Source organism: Macaca nemestrina, chromosome 6 (assembly GCF_043159975.1).
Source record: "Macaca nemestrina isolate mMacNem1 chromosome 6, mMacNem.hap1, whole genome shotgun sequence".
Lineage (NCBI taxonomy): Eukaryota > Metazoa > Chordata > Mammalia > Primates > Cercopithecidae > Macaca > Macaca nemestrina.
In genome coordinates, this window is record NC_092130.1 from 81,545,823 (window position 1) to 81,568,521 (window position 22,699).

Consider the following 22,699-nt stretch of genomic DNA (forward strand, 5'->3'; position numbering starts at 1 on the left):
GCCTGAGCATACTTTAAAATATGGAAAGAATCACATCTAGAGGCACATGCCAGAAAGAGTAAAAAATTTAAAAAAAGAAAAAGCAAAATAAAACAAGGATAGGAATAGAAGGAGACTGCTTTGCCTAATGCAGGCTACAAAGGAAATAGCAAGCCCACATACTTGTAGGGGACAGGTAAGTTGCACAAATATATGTAGACAATGTGTATTAGTCAGAGTCATCAGAAAGACAGATATAATAGGATATGTACATAGACATATGAAGGGATTTATTAAGGGAATTGGCTCACATAATTATGGAGGGTGGGAAGTCTCCCAACGGGCCATCTGCAAACTGGAGGCTCTGGGATGCTGGTAGCATGGCTTAAACCAAGTCTGAAGGCATCAAAATCAGGAAAGCCAATGGTGTAACTCTCAGTTGGAGGCTGAATGCCTGAGAATCTGGGAGCTGCTGGTGTTAAGTCCTGGAGTCCAAAGGCCGGAGCCTGGAGTTCTGATATCCAAGGATAGGAGAGGTCCTGGAGTTCTGATATCCAAGGATAGGAGAGGAAGAATGAAGCCCAGCTCTAGGAAATAGATGGACATATTTGTCTTTCCTCTGTTTTTGTTCTCCAGCCCTGGCAAATTGGATGGTGCCTGCCCACGTTGAGGGAGGGTCTTCCTCACCTAGTCCACTCACACTCACATGCTAATCTCTTCTGTAAACACCCTCACAGACACACCCCAAAATCATGCTTTACCAGGTTTCTATGTATTCAGTAATCCAGTCAAGTTGACACCTAAAAGTAAACATTACAAGGTGTATCGGGGAGTTCAGAGATAGGAAAATAAAGTAGCGAAATCTAGAAGAGGTATTTGGCTTTTGCAAATCAGAGTAAGCATGTCTATTGCCTCAGGGCATTCACATTCAGTATTTAATTATCAAAAGTGCTAACCAAATTAAACAGTTTTTGGATCATTCTAAGAGGCTAGCTCCCAGTTGGCCACATACATAGTTTTGAGTTGTCATATGTCATTTCAGTTAAAATATTGTCCTATCCTATTTCTGATGTGTCTAGGGGAAACACCAGGCCTTGAGTGGGCTATATGGCCCACCTCTGGATGATGCAAAGGAGCTGTGGTAAGGATTATAAACAGTTAGGAAATTTTTTTTTTTTCTTTGAGACAGGGTCTCGCTTTGTCGCCCAGGCTGGACTTCAATGGTGTGAACTGAATGGTGTGAACTGAATGGATGACTGCAACCTCCACCTCCTGGGCTCAAGTGATCCTCACACCTCAGCCCCCTAAGTAGCTGAGATTATAGGTGTGCACCACCATGTCTGGCTAATTCTTGTATATTTTCTAGTGACAGAGTTTCCCCACTTTGCCCAGTTTGGTCTTGAACCCGTGAGATCAGGCAATCTACCTGCCTTGGCCCCTCAAAGTGCTGGGGATTACAGGCATGAGCCACTGTGCCTGGCCCAGTTAGGGTATTTCTAATACTCTGATCTCATTTGAATGAAACAGCAACATCCCATGGTTGGAGTATTAAATTCATGTGGGTTAACAGGAGGACAAAATAAAAGCTATTGGCTGTACACTTGAGGGAACTCAAGGTGTTTCTTGCCTCACTTTGCCTCCAAAAGAGGATACCTACTGATAACAGAAGTAAGCAACAATGCTGGGGGCTGGAGTTTTTTATGTCACTAGTGAAAAGGTTAAAGCAGTACTTTCTCAACCTTTTTCAGTTTATGCCACAGCCTGCAGTGACTGGGATGAAATTCTTTCATCCTCCTACCTGCCCCAAAGGCACACTCTGACCCTTTTCTTTGAGAAGCACTCTTTAAAGTTCCTTGAATGCATGTGGTATTGCACCTGGCTTTTCCTCACTCAGTTTTTTTTCTATAAACCTTGCTTTCTTTATGGGTAAGTAGTAGATGGCCTTAGGGTTCCTCCTAATTGAGAAAGTGGTGTCTCCTTTTCTTTTTTCTCTTCCATTCCTAAACCTTCCCTTTTTAAAAGTTCACTTCAGAAAGAATTCAAAGAGATCTATTTGAGCTTGTTGGTCTTCAAGAAAAACATATTTTCGCTTGTGATATACTTTTGCTCGTGACAGTTCTTTGTTTTTTGTTTGTTTGTTTGTTTTAAGTTCTGGGATACATGTGCAGAATGTGCAGGTTTGTTACATAGGTATACGTGTGCCATAGTGGTTTGCTGCACCCATCAACCCATCACCTGGTTTTAAGCCCCACATGCATTAGGTATTTGTCCTAATGCACTCTCTCCCCTTGTCCCCCAGTTCTCTTTTTTCTTAAAACTTTTATTTTAAGTTTGGGGGTACATGTGCAGGTTTGTTACACAGCTAAACTCATGTCACGGAGATTTGTTGAACAGATTATTTTATCACTCAGGAACTAAGCCTAGTACCCATTAGTTATTTTTCCTGATCCTGTGCCTTCTCCCACCCTCCACCCTCTCAGGCCCCAGTGTGTGTTGGTCCCCTATGTGTGTACACATGTTCTCATAATTTAGCTCCCACTTATAAGTGAGAATGTGCAGTATGAATTTTCTGTTCCTGAGTTAGTTTGCTAAGGATAATGGCTTCCAGCTCCAAACATGTCCCTGCAAAGGACATGACCTCATTCATTTGTATGGCTGCCTAGTTTTCCATGGCATATATGTACCACACTTTCTTTATCCAGTCTATCACTGATGGGAATTTAGGTTGAGTCCACTTCTTTGCTATTGTGAACAGTGCTGCAATGAACATACACATGCATGTGTCTTTATAACAGAACGATTTATATTCCTTTGGGTATATACCCAATAATGGGATTGCTAGGTCGAATGGTATTTCTGTCTTTGAGGAATCACCACACTGTCTTCCACAATGCCAATCTTTTACCATCTATAAGTCATTAAGAGCCCAAACTAGTGTCTGGGTTTATGAGAAAATGGTCAAGAATGACAGGTGGAGGGCCGGGCACGGTGGCTCACGCCTGTAATTCCAGCACTTTGGGAGACCGAGGTGGGCAGATCACGAGGTCAAGAGTTTAAGACCAGCCTGGCCAACATGGTGAAATCCCATCTCTACTAAGAATACAAAAATTAGCCAGGTGTGGTGGTGTGTGCCTGTAATCCCAGCTACTCGGGAGGCTGAGGCAGGAGAATCGCTTGAACCCGGGAGATGGAGGTTGCAGTGAGACAAGATCATGCCAAGATCGTGCCACTGTACTCCAGCCTCTGCAACAGAGCAAGACTCTGTCTCAAGAAAAACAAACAAAACAGAATGATAGGTAGAAATTAGGAAAGTGTGCAAAGTTTCTTCTGCTAAGAACTGTACAACTTTATTTAATATTAAATATACTAATATATCTCCACACCCAGGCAGATCACTTGAGGCCAGGAGTCTGAGACCAGCCTGGCCAATATGGTGAAACCCTGTTTCTACTGAAAATACAAAAATTAGCCGGGCATGGTGGCGCATGCCTGTAATCCCAGCTACTCAGGTGGCATGTATCAGTAGTCCCAGCTACTTGGGAGGCTGAGGTGGTAGAATTCTTTGAGCCCAGAAATTCAAGTCCAACCTGGGCAACATAGAGAGACCTTGCCTCCAAATAAAAATAATTTTTTTTAAAATCAAATATATAAAATATCTAATGAATGTGCAATGCAGATGACTTCAGCAGACTCCAATTCTACTAGGAAACCTGTAGAGCTAAGATAGTAATTATTCATTTGTCTCTCTAATATCTCAACACAGCTTAGAAATCAAAAGATGAGGAGCAATATTAAATTTGGTATTCAAATTAAGGTTTACATTAATGCTATCAAATGACTTTTATTAATTTAATACTTATAAGCTTGGTTTTTCACAGATCAATTTTCCTTTTACTATTATTATTATTTTAAATTTTTATAGACTTAGAGTACAAGTGAATTTTTGTTCGTTTCTTTGGTTGGTTGGTTGGTAGGTTTTTTTGAGACAGGATCTTGCCTGTTGCCAGGCTGGAGTGCAGTGCTGGAGTGCACAGCTCACAGTAACTTCGAGCTCCCAGGTTCAAGCAATCTTCTCACCTTGGCCTCTTGAGTAGGTGAGACCACAAGGTGGGACCTCTTGAGTAGGTGGGATCACCACACACAGCTAATTGTTTAAAAAAAAAAAATTTCTAGAGACTGGGTCTCCCTATGTTGCCCAGCAGGTCTTGAACCCCTGGGCTCAAGGGATCCTCACACCTTGGCCTCCCAAAGTGCTGGGACTACAGGTGTGAGCCACTGGCCCAGCACAAGTGCCAATTTGTTACACAGATATACTGCATAGTGATGAAGTCTGGGCTTTTAATGATCCCATTATCCTAATAGTGTACATTATATTCATTAGGCAATTTCTCATCCTTCACCCTCTATTTCCACCTTCCTACCTTTCCAAGTCTCCAATATCTGTTATTCCTCTCTCTATGTCCATGTATACATATTATTTAGCTCCCACTTACTAGTGAGAACATGAAGTATTTGGCTTTCTGTTTCTGAGTTACTTCACTTAAGATAATAGCCTCCAGTTCCATCCATTGCTATTGCATAAAACATGATTGCATGTATTTTTATGGATGAGTAGTATTCCATGGTATATATGTACCATTTTCTTTATTCAACCATCCACTGATGGACACTTAGGTTGGTTCCACATATTTGTTATTGTGAATAGTGCTGCAATAAACATGAGTGCAGGTAGATTTTGATATAATGATTTCTTTTCTTGTGGGTAGATACCCAGTAGTGGGATGTTGGATTGAATGGTAGTTCTATTTTTAGTTCTTTGAGACATCTCCATACTGTTTTTCAGAGAGGCTGTACTAATTTACATCCTCACCAACAGTGTATAAGCGTCCTCTTTTCTCTGCATCCTCACCAACATGGTTTTTTTTTTTTTTTTTCGTTTTTAATAGCAGCCATTTTTCACTCCTGTAATCTCAGCACTTTGGGAGGCTGAGGCAGGAGGATTTAGACAGAGTCTCAACATAGACAGGATCTTACTATGTTGCATAGGCTGGTCTCGAACTCCTGGGCTCCAGCCAGACTCTTGGGCTTGAGCCCAGGATATCGAGACCAGCCTGGGTAACATAGTGAAACCCTGCCTCTACAAAAAATAATAAGTTAGCTCAGCATGGTGATATGTGCCCATAGTCCCAGCTACTTGCAAGGCTGAGGTGGGTGCATCAGTTGAGTGTGGGAGATTGAGGCTGCAGTGAGCTGTGATCACATCACTGCACTCCGCCCTGGGTGATAGAGCAAAATTGATATGGTTAGGCCTTCTGTCACCACTCAAATCTCATCCTGAATTATAATCCCCATAATACCCATGTCTCAAGGGTGAGACCAGGTGGAAGTAAGTGAATCAAGGGGTTGGTTCCCCCATGCTGTTCTCATGATAGACAGTGAGTTCTCATGAGATCTCATGGTTTTATATGGGGCTCTTCCCTCTTCCCTCGGCACTTCTCCTTCCTGCCACCTTGTGAAGAAGGTTCCTGCTTCCCCTTTGCCTTCTGTCATGATTGTAAGTTTCCTGAGTCCTCCCCAGCCATGCTGAACTGTGAGTCAATTAAACCTGTTTCCTTTATAAATTACCCAGTCTCAGGCAGTTTTTTATAGCAGTATGAAAACAGATTAATACAAAGTCCTTGTCCCTGAAAACAAAAACAAATAAACAAAACAAAACAACAACAACAAAAACAAAATAAAACCAATCCCAGACATTCTGACTGGTGTTAGATGATATCTCATTGTGGTTTTAATTTACACTTCTGTGATTAGAGCATTTTTTCATATGCTTCTTGGCCATTTGTATGTCTTCTTTTGAAAAATAGCCCACTTTTTAATGGGGTTTTTTCTTTTTCTTTCTCTTTTCTTTTTCTCTTTTTTTTTTTTTTTTTGAGACTGAGTCTCACTCTGTCGCCAGGCTGGAGTGCAGTGGTGCAATCTCGGCTGGCTGCAACCTCCGCCTCCTGCGTTCAAGTGATTCTCCTGCCTCAGCCTCCCAAATAGCTGGGACTACAGGTGCGTGCCACCATATCCAGCTAATTTTTGTATTTTTAGTAGAGACGGGATTTCATCATGTTGGCCAGGATAGTCTCGATCTCTTGACCTCGTGATCCACCCACCTCGGCCTCCCAACGTGCTGGGATTACAGGCTTGAGCCACCATGCCCCACTGGAGTAGATTTTTTCTTGTCGAATTGTTTGAGTTTCTTATAGTTTCTGGACATTAGTCCTTTGCTGGATGCAAAGTTTGAAAATATTTTCTCCTATTCTGCAAGTTTTCAGTTCACTATGCTGACTCTTGCTGTACAGAAGCTTTTGAGTTTAAGTCCCATTTTTCTATTTTGTTGTTGTTGCATTAGCTTTTGAGGTCTTAGTCATGAATTCTTTGCCTAGGCCAATGTTCAGAAGAGTTTTTTCTAGGTTTTCTTCTAGAATTTTTATTGTTTCAGGTCTTACATTTAAGTCTTTAATCTATCTTGAATTAATTTTTGTATACAGTGAAATAAAGGGAGGATCGCTTGAGTCCAGGAGGTGGAGGTTGCCGCAAGCCAAGACTGCTCCACTGTACCCCAGTCTGGGCGACAGAGTGAGACCCTGTCTTAAAAAGAGAGAGAGAGAGAGAGAGAAAGAGAGAGAGAGAGAGAGAGAGAGAGAGAGAGAGAGAGAGAGAGAGAGAGAGAGAGAGACTACTAACCCAGACAGGAAGACAGGAGATTAAGATGGTTTCAAAATGGTGAAAAGTTCTGGATTTCGGATATTTATTGAAGGTGAGTCTAAAAGAATTAGTAATTGATTGGATGTGGTTATGAAAAAAGAAAAATTAACAATTACTCCAAATTACAAATTCCTTCTTTTACTTAGACTTTACTTCAGTCAAAGATGCTTCCACCTGTCTTTCATTCTTCCTGCCTGCCTGCTTTCCTCCTCCTTTTACTCCTCTCTTTTTCACTCAGAATCAGACTTGCATTGCATTCCAGCTCCATTTTTCTCTCCTTATTTTACAACAGCATTCTTAAGAAATGAAATTGTCACTTGTTCCACATTACTGCAAAAAAAAAAACAAAAAAAAAACAAAAAAAAACACAGAAATTCAGTCATTTGTTCAATGAGAGGATCTTTAGAAATAATAACAACAACAATAATAGCTGCATTCATCAGGAGGGTCTAGGTTATGTTGCTATCATGGAAAAAAATTGGCTGGACACAGTGGCTCACGTGTGTAATCCCAACACTTTGGGAGGCCTAGGCGGGTGGATCATTTGAGGTCAGGAGTTCGAGACCAGCCTGGCTAACATGGTGAAACCACATCTCTACTAAAAAAAAAAAAAAAAAAAAAAAGCCAGGTGTGGTGGTGCATGCCTATAATCCCAGCTGCTTGGGAGGCTGAAGCAAGAGAATCGCTTGAACCCATGGCAGAGGTTGCAGTGAGCCAAGATTGTGCCACTGCACTCCAGCCTGGGCAACAGAACAAGACTCTGTCTCAGAAAAAAAAAATGCAGACAAAAATCCATTTCTTCTTTTATGCAAAGTTTGCTGCTGGTGCAGGAATTATTCTAGGGCACATGTTTTCTGTGGATTTTCCAGAGATCCAGATTACTTTGCTGTATGTTAGCTCTTTCATCTCAACTTGAGGCCTCCTTCATGACCAGTAGGCAAAGATACATGAAGAATTGTGAATGGACTTTTACTGCATCTGCCTAAAAATGATATGCATCACTTCTGCTCACATTTTTTCATCAAATCTAGTGACACAGTAGTCTTCCATGTCTCAGGAAGGGGAAGATGATGTAACATAAATAAAAACCCGAACTGTCTACCTTATTGTAGCATTGTTACTTAATGTGTAACTATATAGCATTTTCTATGTGACAGGCTATGAGATTAAGACATATCTATATCTATTTATCTAATCTTTCTATTCACTTTATTCTCACAAAGCTCCTAAGTGATAGGTAATACTAGAATCCCTTCTTTTCAAATGAAAAAAAACAAAAAACAAAATACAAAAATCCCCTGCTAATTTGATTTTTTAACACACTTATTTCAATAGATGACATAAAATCTTTTTATTTTCAATACAGTCCTTGTGGCAGTGGCAACCATGAGAGTGCGCCTCTTAGATCTTCTACAGCAGGAAGTCTAATGGGTCAAGAGCTCTTACCTCTGTGGTCTGAAATCAACTGCTAGGTTTGCACTGAAGCCAAACTTTCCAGGAGCTGCTCCATCCAGCAGGAAGGCAGGCCTGTTCCTGGGAGATGCCAGGACTCTTCTGATGGTCTGCTTTGTGTTTTTTGTTTGTTTGTTTGTTTTTGAGATGGAGCATCACTCTGTCACCCAGGCTGGAATGCGGTGGCATGATCTCGGTTCACTGCAACCTCCACCTCCCAGGTTCAAGCCTCCGCCTCCCAAATGGCTGGGACTATAGGCGTGCACCACCACACCCAGTTAATTTTTGTATTTTTAGTAGAGATAGGGTTTCACCATGTTGGCTAGGCTGGTCTTGAACTCCTGACCTCAGGTGATCTGCCTGCCTCAGCCTCCCAAAGTGCTGGAATTACAGGTATGAGCCACCACACCCAGCCGGTCTACTTTGGTTTGAGGACCCTCCAGTGGTCTTGGAGACTTTTCCTCTGATTACACAAAAGTTGCTTCTACCTGTCCTTCCTTTTCCCTTCCTTCCTGCCTGCCTACCTTCCTCCTTTCTTTTTTTCTTTTCTCCACTCAAAATCAGACACGCATAATAGTCCTATGGCTCTCCTAGCCTCTCCCAAATCCCCATGTTTCTTTCATCAGTATTTACCTTAATAAATATTTTTCATATTTAATCCTATCTTGGCTTCTGCTGTTTGGAGGATCTAGACTAACACAGGGCTAGTGTATTCTATATGTGATTCTGTGTGTATAGGATAATAATTTGTAATACTTTTGACTTTTAACCAATTTTAACTTGTATTAAAATAATGTATACATATAATGTAAAAGTTCAATGGAACAGAAAAAAGCTTATAACAAATTGTAGCAAACTATAACCTTTCCCCTACCTTTCTCATCCTATTATTTAAATGCTACCACTTTCAATATTCATACATTTTGCTGAGGTGAAGGAGTTTCTAATGATACACTAATATTGTTAATTCTTGTTTTATTAGTTATATATATCATAGTAGATAAGGATATATACAACCCCATTTGTCTTTCCCTAAAATTTCTCTAAATATTTTAAATTATCACTCTTAAGAATAGTATGAATATTAAAATATAATCTACTATTGATTCACTATGTAATATAGTTTTTCATTTTGAAATGTTTTCTTGTTTCCATTTTTTCTTCTGAGATACAAATTATCAATCTCTCCAATTTACTTATTTTCCCACATACCTATCAAAAATTCTTTCCAAATTCTCAGAAAGGTCTTCAAAATATCCTCAATACTATTTTGTATATAGTTAAAATGCATCAGATTATCCATCAATCCCAGATACATAGCTGCCATCCAGGAATTCCTTTACCCTGCCTTTATCTTGGGACATCCTGGATCTCAGTGCTCATGATTTGCTTCTAATTTCCAAGATCCAGGATGATCAAAAATATGTTTGGATGCAGTAAATAATATCATTAAATAATATTTTTTTTTTTTTTTTTTTTTTTTTTTAATTTAGAGACAAGGTCTCACTCTGTACCCAGGCTGGACTGCACTGGTGTGATCATAGTTCAACGCCTTGAACTTCTGGGCTCAAGGGCTCCCTCCCTCCTAAGCCTCCCAAAGCACTGGGGTTACAGGTGTGAGCCACCACATCTGGCTTGTAATGTAGTATCTTTTTTTTTTTGAGATGAAGTCTCATTTTGCTGCCCAGGCTGAAGTGCAGTGGCCTGGTCTCAGCTCATTGCAACTACCTGCCACCTAGGTTCATGCAATTCTCCTGCCTCAGCCTCCTGAGGATCTGGGATTACAGGGGCGCACCACCACACCTGGTAAATTTTTTTATATTTTTAGTAGAGACGGGGTTTCATCATGTTGGCCAGGCTGGCCTTTAACTCCTGACCTCAGGTGATTCACTCGCCTTGACCTCCCAAAGTGCTGGGATTACAGGCCTGAGCCACCATGCCCGGCCATGGCTTGTAATATCTTAAGAAAGAATGGAAGGGAAGTATATTTTTTGAGACTCGCATGTTGAAAATACCTTTGGTTTTTTCTTATAACTAATGAATAGTTTGGCTGAATATAAAACTCTAGGTTGCAAATTTTTCCTTAGAATTTTGAGAGCATTGCTGCACTGTCTTCTACATGTACTTACTACTCTTGCAGTCTGATGAGATAATCCTCCACATACTACTTTTTTTCTCTCTCTTCAGGTTAAAGAATCTTCATTTTATTCATAGCATTCTATGCCTTGTTGTTGGTCTTCATTTGCTACTATGGGCACTGAGTGGGCCCTTTAAACACATAGACTCTCGTTCTTTCTATTTGAAAAATTTTCTTTATGTTGTGTCTTTGATAACTCCCTCATTTCCATTTTCTTTATTCTTTATTTTTTTTGGAACTCTATTAATCAGATATTGAAATTCCTGAATTTTCTTTTTTTCTTTTTATCTTTTCGTAGAGATACGGCCCTAACTTTATTGTCCAAGGTGGTCTCAAACTCCTGGCCTCAAAGTGTTGGGATTATATGCATGTGTCACTGCACCTGGCCCAAATTTACTGGATTTTCTTATATTTTTTTCTTATATTCCATTGCTTTTTGTTGTTGTTGTTCTATTTTCTTAACGTTTTCATCTGTCATTTTTTTCTAAGAGGACTTTTTTGGGGGGAGGGTTCCCAAATTATTCCTTTAAAAATATAGCATCTTATTTCTCTGCTACAAAGTAACATTGCTTTTTGTTGCGAGGATGCAATATCTTCTCTTGTTTCTCTGAGAATATTACTGATTTTTTAAAAAAGATTTTCTTTTCTTCTTCTTGCCCTATCTCAATATTCTCTGGGTTCTTTTTCCATATTAGGTTGATTGAACCTGTGCCTCTCGTGTCAAGGGGTCATTTTCAAACATCTGGAGATCTTTGGCTAATCACCTATATTTCAGGTTAAGGCAGTATAAAGCTTATTGGCTAGTTTAATTCTCGATTACCTGGGTAAAAAGCTGAATTTTTGGTTGGAGGATCCCAAGACTATTCAATTTTTCCATGAAGAAATCCCCTGATCTCCTGTCCGATAGGGCATAGATCTGATTGTTGGCATTTTGGGAAAAGAACAAATGAACTCAGGGTGTCACCTTCAGTGTCTGAAGTTAACCCTCCCCCACCACCGTCTGCTGAGCTGGTGTCTCCTATCCTAGAGCTTCTCCAGTTCAATATATCCAGAGACTAAACATCTAGTTCGTGGTGGGAGATAAGAAGGCATTTGTAGGGTAGTCTAGGTACGCCGAGTATAGATTTTTCGGAGTTTCCCTCTGTTTCCAGCAGTCCTGTCTTGCTCCTTATTTTAACTGTTTACCAGAGTCCTGAAACAATTCTATTTGCTTCTCTTTGGTATTCCCTTCTGCAGGCATTTAGATTGCAGCTTACTTTGCTCTACTAATGTAATTATTGCTCCTTCTCTGCTTTCCACCTTCCAAGTATTTGTTTAAATTCTTTGCCTGAAGCCAGGCATGCTGGCGTGCACCCGTAGTACCAGTCTACTCAGGAGGGTGAGGTGAAAGGACCACTTGAACCCAGGAATTCAAGGCTGCAGTGAGCTAGGATGGCACCACTGCACTTTAGCCTGGGTGACAGAGCAAGACCCTGTCTCTAAAAAATAAACAAACAAATTAATAAATTCCTTGTCTGCTACTGTCCCCTCTACCACTGTCTCCAAATCTGCCATTTTAGTCAGAATTTCCTGAGGATGTAAATGAATGTAATCCTCAGCCTCAGTTATAATCAGTTATAGTACCCACCACTACTGTGATTACTGCATGATTGTTAAACCTGATTTACCATTTTCTATTCAGTGATATCATTTATAAGGAAAAAGCCTAGTAGGGTGAGCAGATATGGAAACAATTTTAAGTTCACTCCTGTTACAGCACATTCTTATTGTAGTTGGGACCATAAGTAGACATTTTGGTAATGTTTTCTTTTTGTAAAAAGAAAAAAATATATATTGATGCAGAGTCTCACTATGTTGCCCAGAATGGCCTTGAACTCCTGGACTTAAGCAATCCTCCTGCCTCAGCCTCCCAAATAGCTGGGGCTACAGACATGTAACACTATGCCCCATTCTTTTCCACTACTAATAATCTGAAATAGTGCCTATCATTCATTCATTCATTTACTAAACAAATATTTACTATTGCCCTGGTACTGGACTAATTTCTGGAAAAGACAAAGATGAGTGAGACCATCTCTTTAATAGCTCAGTGACCTGAAAAGACAGGCTTCTCTAGAAATAATCATCACAAAGTGAGATAAATTCCAGAATAATGATTTGGGCATGCGCTTAAAGAACAAACGATGGAGAACTATATGCCTATGAGAATTGTACAAGGATTTTCTGAAGTGACTTTTACTTTTTTTGAAATTATTTATTTTTAAAAATTGACATATAAAATTATATGTATTTAATATGTACAATATAATGTTTTGAATATATACACATTGTGGAATGATTCAATCTAGCTAATTAACAAATCTATTATTTCACAGTTATCATTTTTGTGGTGAGAACACTTAGCATTTTTAAACTCTTTTAGCATTTTTCAAGAACATAATATATCTTCATTAACTAGTCGCCATTCTGCGCATGAACTTATTCCTTCTAACTATAATTATGTATTATTTGACCAACATCTTCCCAATATCTCCTCTCTCACTCCCCACAACCCCAGCCTTTGGTAATCATCATTCTACTTTCTATTTCCATAGAATAAAATTTTTAGATTCCACATATAAGTGAGATCATGTGGTATTTGTCTTTCTGCGCCTGGCTTATTTCGCTTAACCTAATGTCCTTCAGGTTTACCCATGTTGTTGGAAATGACAAGACTTCTTTTTTTGGCTGAATAGTATTTTATTTTATGTAAGTACAATATTTTCTTTATCTTGGATGATTTTTGTATCTGGCTATTGTGAATAGTGTTGCAATAAATATGGGAGGCCAGATATCTTTTTGACATACTGATTTCATTACCTTTGGATATATACCCAGTAGTTGGATTGCTGGATCATATGCTAGCTCTACTTTTAATTTTTTTAGGGATCCCTAAATTGTTTTCTATAATAGCCATACAAATTTACATTCCCTGCAACAGTGTGCAAGGGTTCCTTTTTCTCCACATCCTCACCAACACTTGTTTATCTTTTGTCTTTTTAATGGTAGCCTTTCTAATAGGAGTGTAGGGTGATATTGTGATTTTTATTTGCATTTCTTTGATTCCTTAATGATTAATAACGTTGAGATTTTGCATACTTGTCCACTGTGTGTTTTCTTTAAAAAAAAAAAAAAAAAGTCTCTTCACATCTTTGGCCCATTTTTCAGTTGGGTAGTCTTCTTGCTGTTAGTTGTTTACATTCATTATATATTTTGAGTATTAACCTCTTAGGTGTATAGTTTGCAAATATTTTCTCCCATCCTATACATTGTTTCTTCACTGTTGATTATTTCCTTTACTATGAAGATTTTTAGTTTGATGTAATCCCATTTGTCTATGTTTGCATTTGTTGCCCTGAGGTGAATTTTGAAATGTATCTTAAACAATGAGTAGAACACTCTAAGGTAAAGAAGACTAGTGAAGAGAAAAACAGCAAACTATCAGAAATCTTCAGAGGGTTACTTATCAGGTAATCTCTCTCTAAAGCTTTTAAAGGAATAGATATAAAGAAAAGGCAAATATTCATAGTATATCTTTGGTTCCTATCTTTTAGAGCATCTTTACTGGATTCTTTCACAAATAAGGCACAGATGTCATGATGTCAAGTGTCTTTGAATTACTATTTATCTGACTTTCAGTTCGTCTTTAGTTCATGCAAGACCATGACAGACTAACAGACTGAACACTGCAGTCATGTGAGGGCTCAAGTCTGAAGTCAAATGAAAATGAGTCATGTAACAGTTAAAACCTTTAAGGCATACATATGGCCAGTTTTGGTTCCTTAAGCCTGTAATCCCAGCATTTTGGGAGGCTGAGGTGAGAGGACTGCTTGAGCCCAGGAGTTCAGACCACCCTGGGCAACATAGGGAGACCCTATCTTTACAATTAATTAATTAATTAGGCATACATACAGTACCATAGTAAAAGGAAAGCAAAATAATCACGAACACAAGATTCAAAATAGTGATTACCTTGGATGCAGTGGGGGATAAAGGTGTTTTAGTCTGTTTTGTGCTGCTGTAACAGACTACTTGAGACTGGGTAATTTATAAAGAATAGCAATTTCTTTCTCATAGTTCTGGAGGCTGGAAAGTGTAAGATTAAGACACTGACAGGTCAGGGCCCAGTCTCTCTGCTTCCAACATAGCACCTTGAATGCTGCATCCTTCGGAGGGGAGGAACACCGTGTCCTCCTCATATAGCAGAAGAGAGAGAAAACCTACCCTCACAAGCCCCTTTTTTTTTTTTTTTTTTTTGAGATGGAGTCTTGCTTTGTCTCCCAGGCTGCAGTTCAGTGACCCAATCTTAGCTCACTGCAACTGCCACCTCCTGGGTTCAAGTGATTCTCATGCCTCAGCCACCTAAGGACTGCAAGCATGTGCCACCATGCCCAGCTAGTTTTTTTGTATTTTTAGTAGAGACAGGATTTCACCATGTTGGCCAGGCTGGCCTTGAACTCCTGACCTCAAGTGATCTCCCCACCTCGGCCTCCCAAACTGCTGGGATTACAGGTGTGAGCCACTGAGCCCAGTCTCACAAGCCATTTTTATAGCAACATTAATGTATTCATGATGGTCCATCCCTCATGACCTAAACACCTCCCATTAATTAGGCCCCACATTCTAACACTGTTGTATTGAAGATTAGGTTTCTAACACAAGAATTTGGGGAAACACATTCAAATCAAAGCAGGAGGGAACAAGATAAGGAAGAACCACAGAGGTGGACGTAAATTATTGTCTGTGCTCTAGTTTTCCTGTGGTAGACTCATAAATGGTCTTTTTCTTTTTTTGCAATATATAAAATTATTAAAATAAAAGGTTTGAGCCAGGCACTGTAGCTTAGGCCTATTAATCCCAGCTATCCAGAAGGCTGAGGCAGGAGGATTTATTGAGCCCAGGAGTTTGAGACCAGCTTGAGCAATATAGCAAGACCCGTCTCTAAAAAAATAAGGCCAGGTGCAGTGGCTCACACCTGTAATCCCAGCACTTTGGGAGGTTGAGGTGGGAGGATTGCTTGAACTCAGGAGTTTGAGACCAGCCTGGGCAACATTGTGAGACCACCTCTCTACAAAAAAAAAAAAAAAAAAGAAAAGAAAAAAAAAGAAAAGAAAACATTAGCTAAGTGTGGTAGCACATGTCAGTAGTCCCAGCTACTCAGGAGGCTGAGGCAGGAGGATCCCTTGAGCCCAGGAGGTTGTGGCTGCAGTGAGCCACGATGATGCCATTGCACTCCAACCTGGACAATGGAACAAGACCCTGTCTCAACAAAATAATTTTTAAAACATTTGGGGAATAGTCAGTGAATAATAAAAACAATAATCAAAAAATATTTTAAAATAAAAATAAAAAATAATAAATTGGCCAGATGTGGTGGTGCATACCTGTAGTTCCAGCTGCTCAGAAGGCTGAGGCAGAAGGATTGCTTGAACCAAAGAGATCAAGACCAGCCTGAGCAACATAGTGAGACTCTGACTACACTAATAAATTTTAAAAAATAATTATAAGGCTGGGCATGGTGGCTCACACTTGTAATCCTAGCACTTAGGGAGGTCAAGGCGGGAGAATGGTTTGAGCCCAGGAGTTCAACACCAGCCTGGGCAACAAAGTGAGACTCTCTCTCTAAAAAATAAAAACCAAAACAAAATAAAACTTAGCTGGGCATGGTGGCACATGGCTGCAGTCCTAGCTACTCTGGAGGCTGAGGTGGGAGGATTGTTGGAACCCAGAATTTCAAGGTTGCAGTGAGCTACGATTATGCCACTGCACTCCAGCCTGGGTGACAGCAAGACTCGGTTTGTAAAAAAATAAAAAATAAAGAAGGTTGGAAGCAGAGAAGGAAGGAAGCCCTGTGTGTACAAATGATGAGAGTGTGATAGTAAATAAGAATTATGAATAATTACAGTCTGTGTATCAAATGTTCAATATGAAAAAACAAAAGAAACTGAGTAATTCAAATTAGGGAGTGGAGGTAAGGCACAAAAAAAGAACAATTAGGCCCTTAATAAAGTACAACTTTCAGAATGAGAAGCCAGGTGGAGTGGGTGAGGTGGGAAGCATTAGGTTTTAATCTGGGGGTATACATATCTAACAGGGTGAGCCTGGCTGTGCTTGATGACTCAAAAGACTTACCTGGCACGGGAGTGAGGTGGAATGGGGCCAGCCAATGGAAAGCTAGAATTTGTCCTGGCAGAATACACAAGGAAAGATTGGCTCTTCTGTTCTGTAGCTAGTAGCTCTTTCTACAACTATGTGCTTTAGCTGACTTCTAGGATCCCAGGAGTCCAGAAAGCATAAATGGAACATGCTGTCTCTCTCTCCTAGCTCTATCAGGAAAACAATCAGGATGCAACATGAGATCTATAAAGAAAGAGCCTGAATATAAGCAATGGAAAACAGGTTGGAGATATTTGAAAGAAGACGATGAGGTACTAGTCCACTAGATAATTCCTGACTTGAAAGGGGCTCAGTGACCTGTTCTTAAGGTTTTTCAGGGCCCAGTGTGGTGGGCGAAGTGACGAGGTACTTTAAATTCAAGTCTCTCTTGCTACAAATTGCCTGTTATTATGGCCCTATAGCTTTTTCTTGGCCAACAACAGATTAGCCTGAAAGTACATTTTTGAGGCATGGAATCCCAAGAACTGTTTACCTGCTCTGGTGGCGGTGAAGTTGTAGGACCAAAGAGAAAAGACAAAGTTTATGGTTTTTATAAGAACATTTTGTGTGGATAATGTTTTAGGGGAAAAAATGGCTTCTTACCTGTTTATATGGCATCATAATCCAATAAAATTTATAGATACCCACTGATTAAAGTTTCATAAAATGTTCTGGAAACTCTTTCCTAGAAGTATTGATGATATGTGAAAATAGAGCAAATTCTCAGACAATGAACTTATGTTAAAATGTTTATGTATTTAAACAAATAGTGTAATATAACCAAATACTAAACATATAGTATATTTTTTTCCTGAAACCCCCAAATTCCCAGGAACCGTCAATCCATAGAATACCTCTCTCTAAACCAATGGTATTTAATTTTTTTGAGGGATCCTAGGACACCTTATATTATGTTCAACTTTTGGATTCTTTCATTCAACATTTAGGATTTTACTCCATATGTTAAATCTTGGAAGCAGTAATAAATTACCTCTAACACAGTAGACTCATCATTTCATGGCTTTATTTTTCCTGGTCCCAATTCTCTACTTGCATTAGGCTATGGTCTCTTCACCACTTTCTAGGAAACTCCTATCATGGCAGCAGATGTGCCTCTGTACCTAGGCAGTACAAGAAAGGATGTTGTAGGGAATAAAACTTCATCCCTTCCTCTGGCAGTTATCATTCTGTTTCACTTTTTTCGTCTGTCAATTTTTCCCCCTTGTTCATGGGGTCACTTCCTTTTTTCCCCTAAGTCTTCTAGTGATCTCTGTGCACTCAGTTTGAAGCCCAAATCCAGTGCATCCCTGAATTATGGCCTCACTAAATTTACAAATTGTACTTGTGCTTCCATGAAGTGGCTTGAGGGGAAAATGAATTCCTATAACAAGTTTCTATCAACATACTCCTTTAAAGTGTGCACCCCCAATCCTAAGAAGAATTACAGCTCTTTTGCAGGAACTAGGAGAGTTATGACATATATCATTGTATACACAGAGGCAGCTCATAGGCTCTGAAATTATTGCTCTGAAACTGTCCTCGACCAGCAACACCAGCACTTTAGGGTTAAGAGAAGATTGGGAATAAATGAACTACAGAGCTGCTTGAGAAGCTGTAAGATCTTTTCTAATATGTTCTCATTTTTGTGTACTCTGGAGTGGCACTTAGGCATGACATAGTCTGGGTTTCCTGTCCTAGACCCTAACAGATGTGGTTTTTAATGCTTGGGAATCCACCATGACCTGGATCTACAAGTGCTCTGGGGAGCCCAGTTACTCTCAGACATGTACATGAAATAAGGGAACAGGAATTATGCCTGCCAGTTTCCACCTTTATTTGTGAGTCAGAGCAGCACAGTAAGAGTTATGTGGGTGTGTCTTTAAATAAGTACCCTAAACTCCAAGGTACCCTATGTGGGTGTGTCTTTACTTAAGTACCTTAACCTTAGAGGGTTAGAGACACACCTGAGAGGGTTAGGGTACTTAAATAAAGACACACCCATATAGGGTACCTAACTAAAGACACACCCACATAAACAAGCCACAACTTTCAGCAAAATCCATGCTTAGGCATAAACATTCATGAACTCTGTTCTTCTAACGTTTGGATATATTGTGTCTTGGGAAGTTGATGCTATGTGCAAAAAGATTAATTATTAAGGTATCTAAGAGATAGCCCTCCCCGGGGACATCCTCAAACTGAACAGCTAGGCAATTCTGTAGCCTCCATAAAGTTCATGAACTCACCGCCCACAAGCAGCTAACTTTTGTACCTATTAGAACTGAAAGAAATTCAGGGCACCCAATATGGCATGGCACTATATGCAATGAAGATTCCTGTACCAGGGTAGAAACTGATATAGTTGGGATGTTTGTTGCCTCCAAATCTCATGTTCAAATGTAATTCCCAATGTTGCAGGTGGGGCCTGGTGGGAGGTGTTTGGATCATTGGGGTGAATCCCTCTTGAATGGCTTAGCACCATCCTCTTGGTGTTAGTCAGTTCTTGCTCTGAGTTCACGTGAGATCTGGTTGTTTAAAAGTGTATGACACCTTCTCCCTCTTTCTCCATGTCACATGCTGGTTCTCCTTCGCCTTCTGCCATGCTTGTAAGCTTCCTTGAGGCCCCAGAGCATCTGCTTCTGTACATACCCTATGTGGGTGTGTTCAGTTCCCGTACAGCCTGCAGAACTGTGAGTCAATGAAACTTGTTTATAAATTACCCAGTCTCAGGTATTTCTTTCTCTCTCGCTCTGTCTCTCTCCCCTTCTCCTCTCTCTCTCTCACTCTGTTCTTTTTTTTTGAGACAGGGTCTTACTCTATCACCCAGCTGCTGAAGTGCAGTGGTGCAATCATGGGTCACTGTAATCTCCGTCTCCTGGGCTCAAGTTATCCTCCCACCTTAGCCTCCCGAGTAGCTGGGACTACAGGTGTGCACCACCAGGCTAATTTTTGTATTTTTTGTAGAGACAGGGTTTCACTGTGTTGCCCAGGCTGGTTTCAAACTCCTGGGCTCTAGTGATCTGCCCCCCTTGGCCTCCCAAAATGCTGGGATTATAGGTGTGAGCCACTGTGTCTGTCTAGGTATTTCTTTACAGCAATGCAACAACAAACTAACACAGAGGCAAGGACTGAATGTAGGTTACTCCCAAATGGCAGTGGAAACTCATAAAGCAAATTTCATGAAATTATAACAAAAGTTCCAGGTGCAAATACTGTTCCAGATTAAGTTACATTCCAAACATTTGTATAAGCATAACAGTAAGGTTCAACTGTCTCCTGTCAGATGAGTAATATCCAGGAGTTTAGTATTGTAATAGGAACATTAAAGTTTAGTACTTCAGTAGGAATATTTGTTCCCATTAAATAGTTATTGTGATATTCCATGATTTCATACCAGAAGGTTTTTTTTTTTCCTCTCCTGAGTGTATCTTCCCCATTATGAGTATCTTGTTACTTCAAAAGATCTTCCATTGATCAAACAGTCCAGAGTCAATTTTGATTATTGGCAAGCCATGATTCTTCCAGAATCTTTTTTTAAAATACTGGCTTTTTATATATCCACAACTGTAAACATGTAATTTATTTTGTGCATTACAAATTTTTATTCTTTATTCTTTACGTATCTTAGTTATGTATCTTAGTTCAGTGCTTAGCTCAGTTAGTAGCTTTGCTATGTGATCTGCTTGATGAAATATTGATTAGGGGTAAGTGTTCCCAGACCATCTTAGGGCATTCCGTTAATATGTTCTGTTCTTTCCCCCTCCTTGCCAGGATTTCACATTTCATCTTAAAGGATTCATTGGTTCACGTCTACTATGTAAAAATGTCTTTATATCTTATATTCCCATTGTTACAATAGAAGTTTATATTATAGCAGATGATATGCAAATTATGTGTTAAGCAAATTGCATATTAGATGTTTTATTCAAATGTCAAGGTACAATTTTGTCAGTTAAAACAGCTTATAACAATACCAATAAATTTCAAGTTGTCAGATTGTATGTATTGTTAAGATTTATGTCCCATTGCAGGGGTAGTAATCTTTTTAAAAGCCACAGAGCATGAAAATGTTTGTCTAATAACCGAAACATATGTAGCCTTCCAGCTATGTAGCAACAGTTGCCACTTGATGTTTTCCTGCATCCTCTTTTCTTTTTTCCAAGATAGATATTTTGACAGAAGTGACAAAAGTCTCATCTTTTAAAAATTAAAATGTTTAATAAAACATGTTTAATGTTATTTAGAATCAACATGATGAATTTATTCTATAACAGTGTGTGTTGTTTTGAATATTTGAAATTTTCAGCTATCACCATTGGAAGCACACACAGTTAGATTGATAAAATATTGGTAGGTTTTTGGTTTCAGAGTAAACAAATACGATTTCTATGTGACTTTGAAATTGTGAGGTGCAGTGTGGGTCATGCCTATAATCCCAGCTACTCAGAAGGCTGAAGCAGTAGGACTGCAAAAGTGTAGGAATTTGAGATCAGCCTGAGTAACACAGAGACCTCATCTTAAAAAAAAAAAAAAAAAAAAAAAAGGCAGGCGGGGGATGGTGGTGTGTGCCTGCAGTACAGAAGGCTGCAGTAAGCTATGACTAAGACAGTGTAATCCAGCCTGGATGACTTAGTGAGACCCTGTCTCTAAAAAAAACAAAACCAAAAAATACAAAACAGGTTCACATTATACTATTCTTCTTTTCTTCTTCTTTTCTCCTTATCTTTCTTTCTCCTCCTCTTCCTCTTCTTCTTCTCCTTCTTTCTTCTTCTGCTTATCATCCTCTTCCTACCACTTCTCCTCCTCCTCCTTTTTTCTCCTCATTCTTCTTTTCTTCTTCCTTCTCCTTCTTCTTCAGCAGGGTCTCAATCTGTCACCTAGTACAGGTGCATGCCACCACATCCGGCTAATTTTTTTTTTTTAATTTTAGTTTAATTTAAACAAACCTGCACGTTATGCACATGTACTCTAGAACTTAAAGTATAATAATAATAATTAAAAAAAAAAATTAGTCGGGCGTGGTGGCACACGCCTGTAGTCTCAGCTACTCTGGAAGCTGAGGCAGGAGGAAAAAAAAAAAAATTATTTTTAGAGATGGGGTCTTGATTTTTTTGCCCAGGCTGGTCTCAAACTCCTGACCCCAAGTGATACTCCCGCCTGGGCTTCCAAAAGTGTTGGAATTACAGATGTGAGCCACCATGCCTGGCCTGTACTATTCTTTATACAGTATCTATTTTTAAAAATTCTAATGCTTCTTCCTTCTTACTGTCTCATGTGTCATATCTTTTTTTTAATCTTCCCATTGACACACCTATTAAGCTAGATACCAATACCTTTAGATCAGCATAGCTACTGTAGATTTATCTCTCTGGTTATCTAAAAAATTTAGTCTCTTGCACATAATGGCTTTAAAATCTCTTAAAGTTTTCTTAGAATTTCTGAAAATTATTTTTTCATTAGACATTTTCTTATTCACTAACTTGCTATTCTTGGCCAAAGTAATAATTTCTCACAAATCCTATCTTGCTCTTTTTCTAACCTTGGCTCCTACCAAGTACACCCAGGCTAAATAAATACTTTTTAAAATTAATGACTTGGGGCCAGGGGCGGTGGCTCATGCCTATAATCCCAGCACTTTGGAAGCTGAGCCAGGTGGATCACTTGAGGTCAGGAGTTCAAGACCAGCCTGACTGACATCGTAAAACCCCATCTCTACTAAAAATACAACAATTAGCTGGGCGTGGTGGCTCATGCCTGTAATCCCAACTACTCGGGAGGCTGAGGAAGGAGAATCGCTTGAACCCAGGAGGCAGAGGGAAGTTGCAGTGAGCCAACATCGTACCACGGCACTCCAGCCTGGGCAACAGAGTAAGTGAGACTCTGTCTCAAATAAATAAATTAATTAAATTAACTAAAACAAAATCAATGACTCGGGTCCATGCATTGTGGCTCATGCCTGTAATTCCAGCACTTTGGGAGGCTGAGGCAGAAAGATCTCCTGAGCCCAGAAGTTTGAGACCAGCCTGGGCAACAAAGCAAGACTATGCCTTTAAAATTGGAAAAAAAAAAAAAAAAAAAAATAAGGTTAACAGAAATAAAAGAGAAAAATAAATAAAATTAATGACTCTAAAATGATTCTGAGTGGTGCCAGTACACAGCTGAAAGCAAGTGATACTGCAAGGG

The 22,699-nt window shown here is 39.5% G+C and overlaps 1 protein-coding gene across 3 annotated transcripts in view; it reads right to left on the minus strand.

The window, feature by feature from the left end:
- The window catches only part of LOC105471044 (uncharacterized protein C9orf85-like), a 123,612-nt gene that overhangs the window by 60,050 nt on the left and 40,863 nt on the right, over window positions 1-22,699 (minus strand). For all 3 annotated transcript variants that reach the window (XR_011624836.1, XR_011624837.1, XM_071098672.1), the window contains 2 exons: window positions 17,508-21,572; window positions 291-7,062 (listed from right to left, as the gene is read on the minus strand). The gene's annotated coding sequence lies outside the window, so the exon portion shown is untranslated. The remainder of the gene's footprint in view (window positions 1-290; window positions 7,063-17,507; window positions 21,573-22,699) is intronic.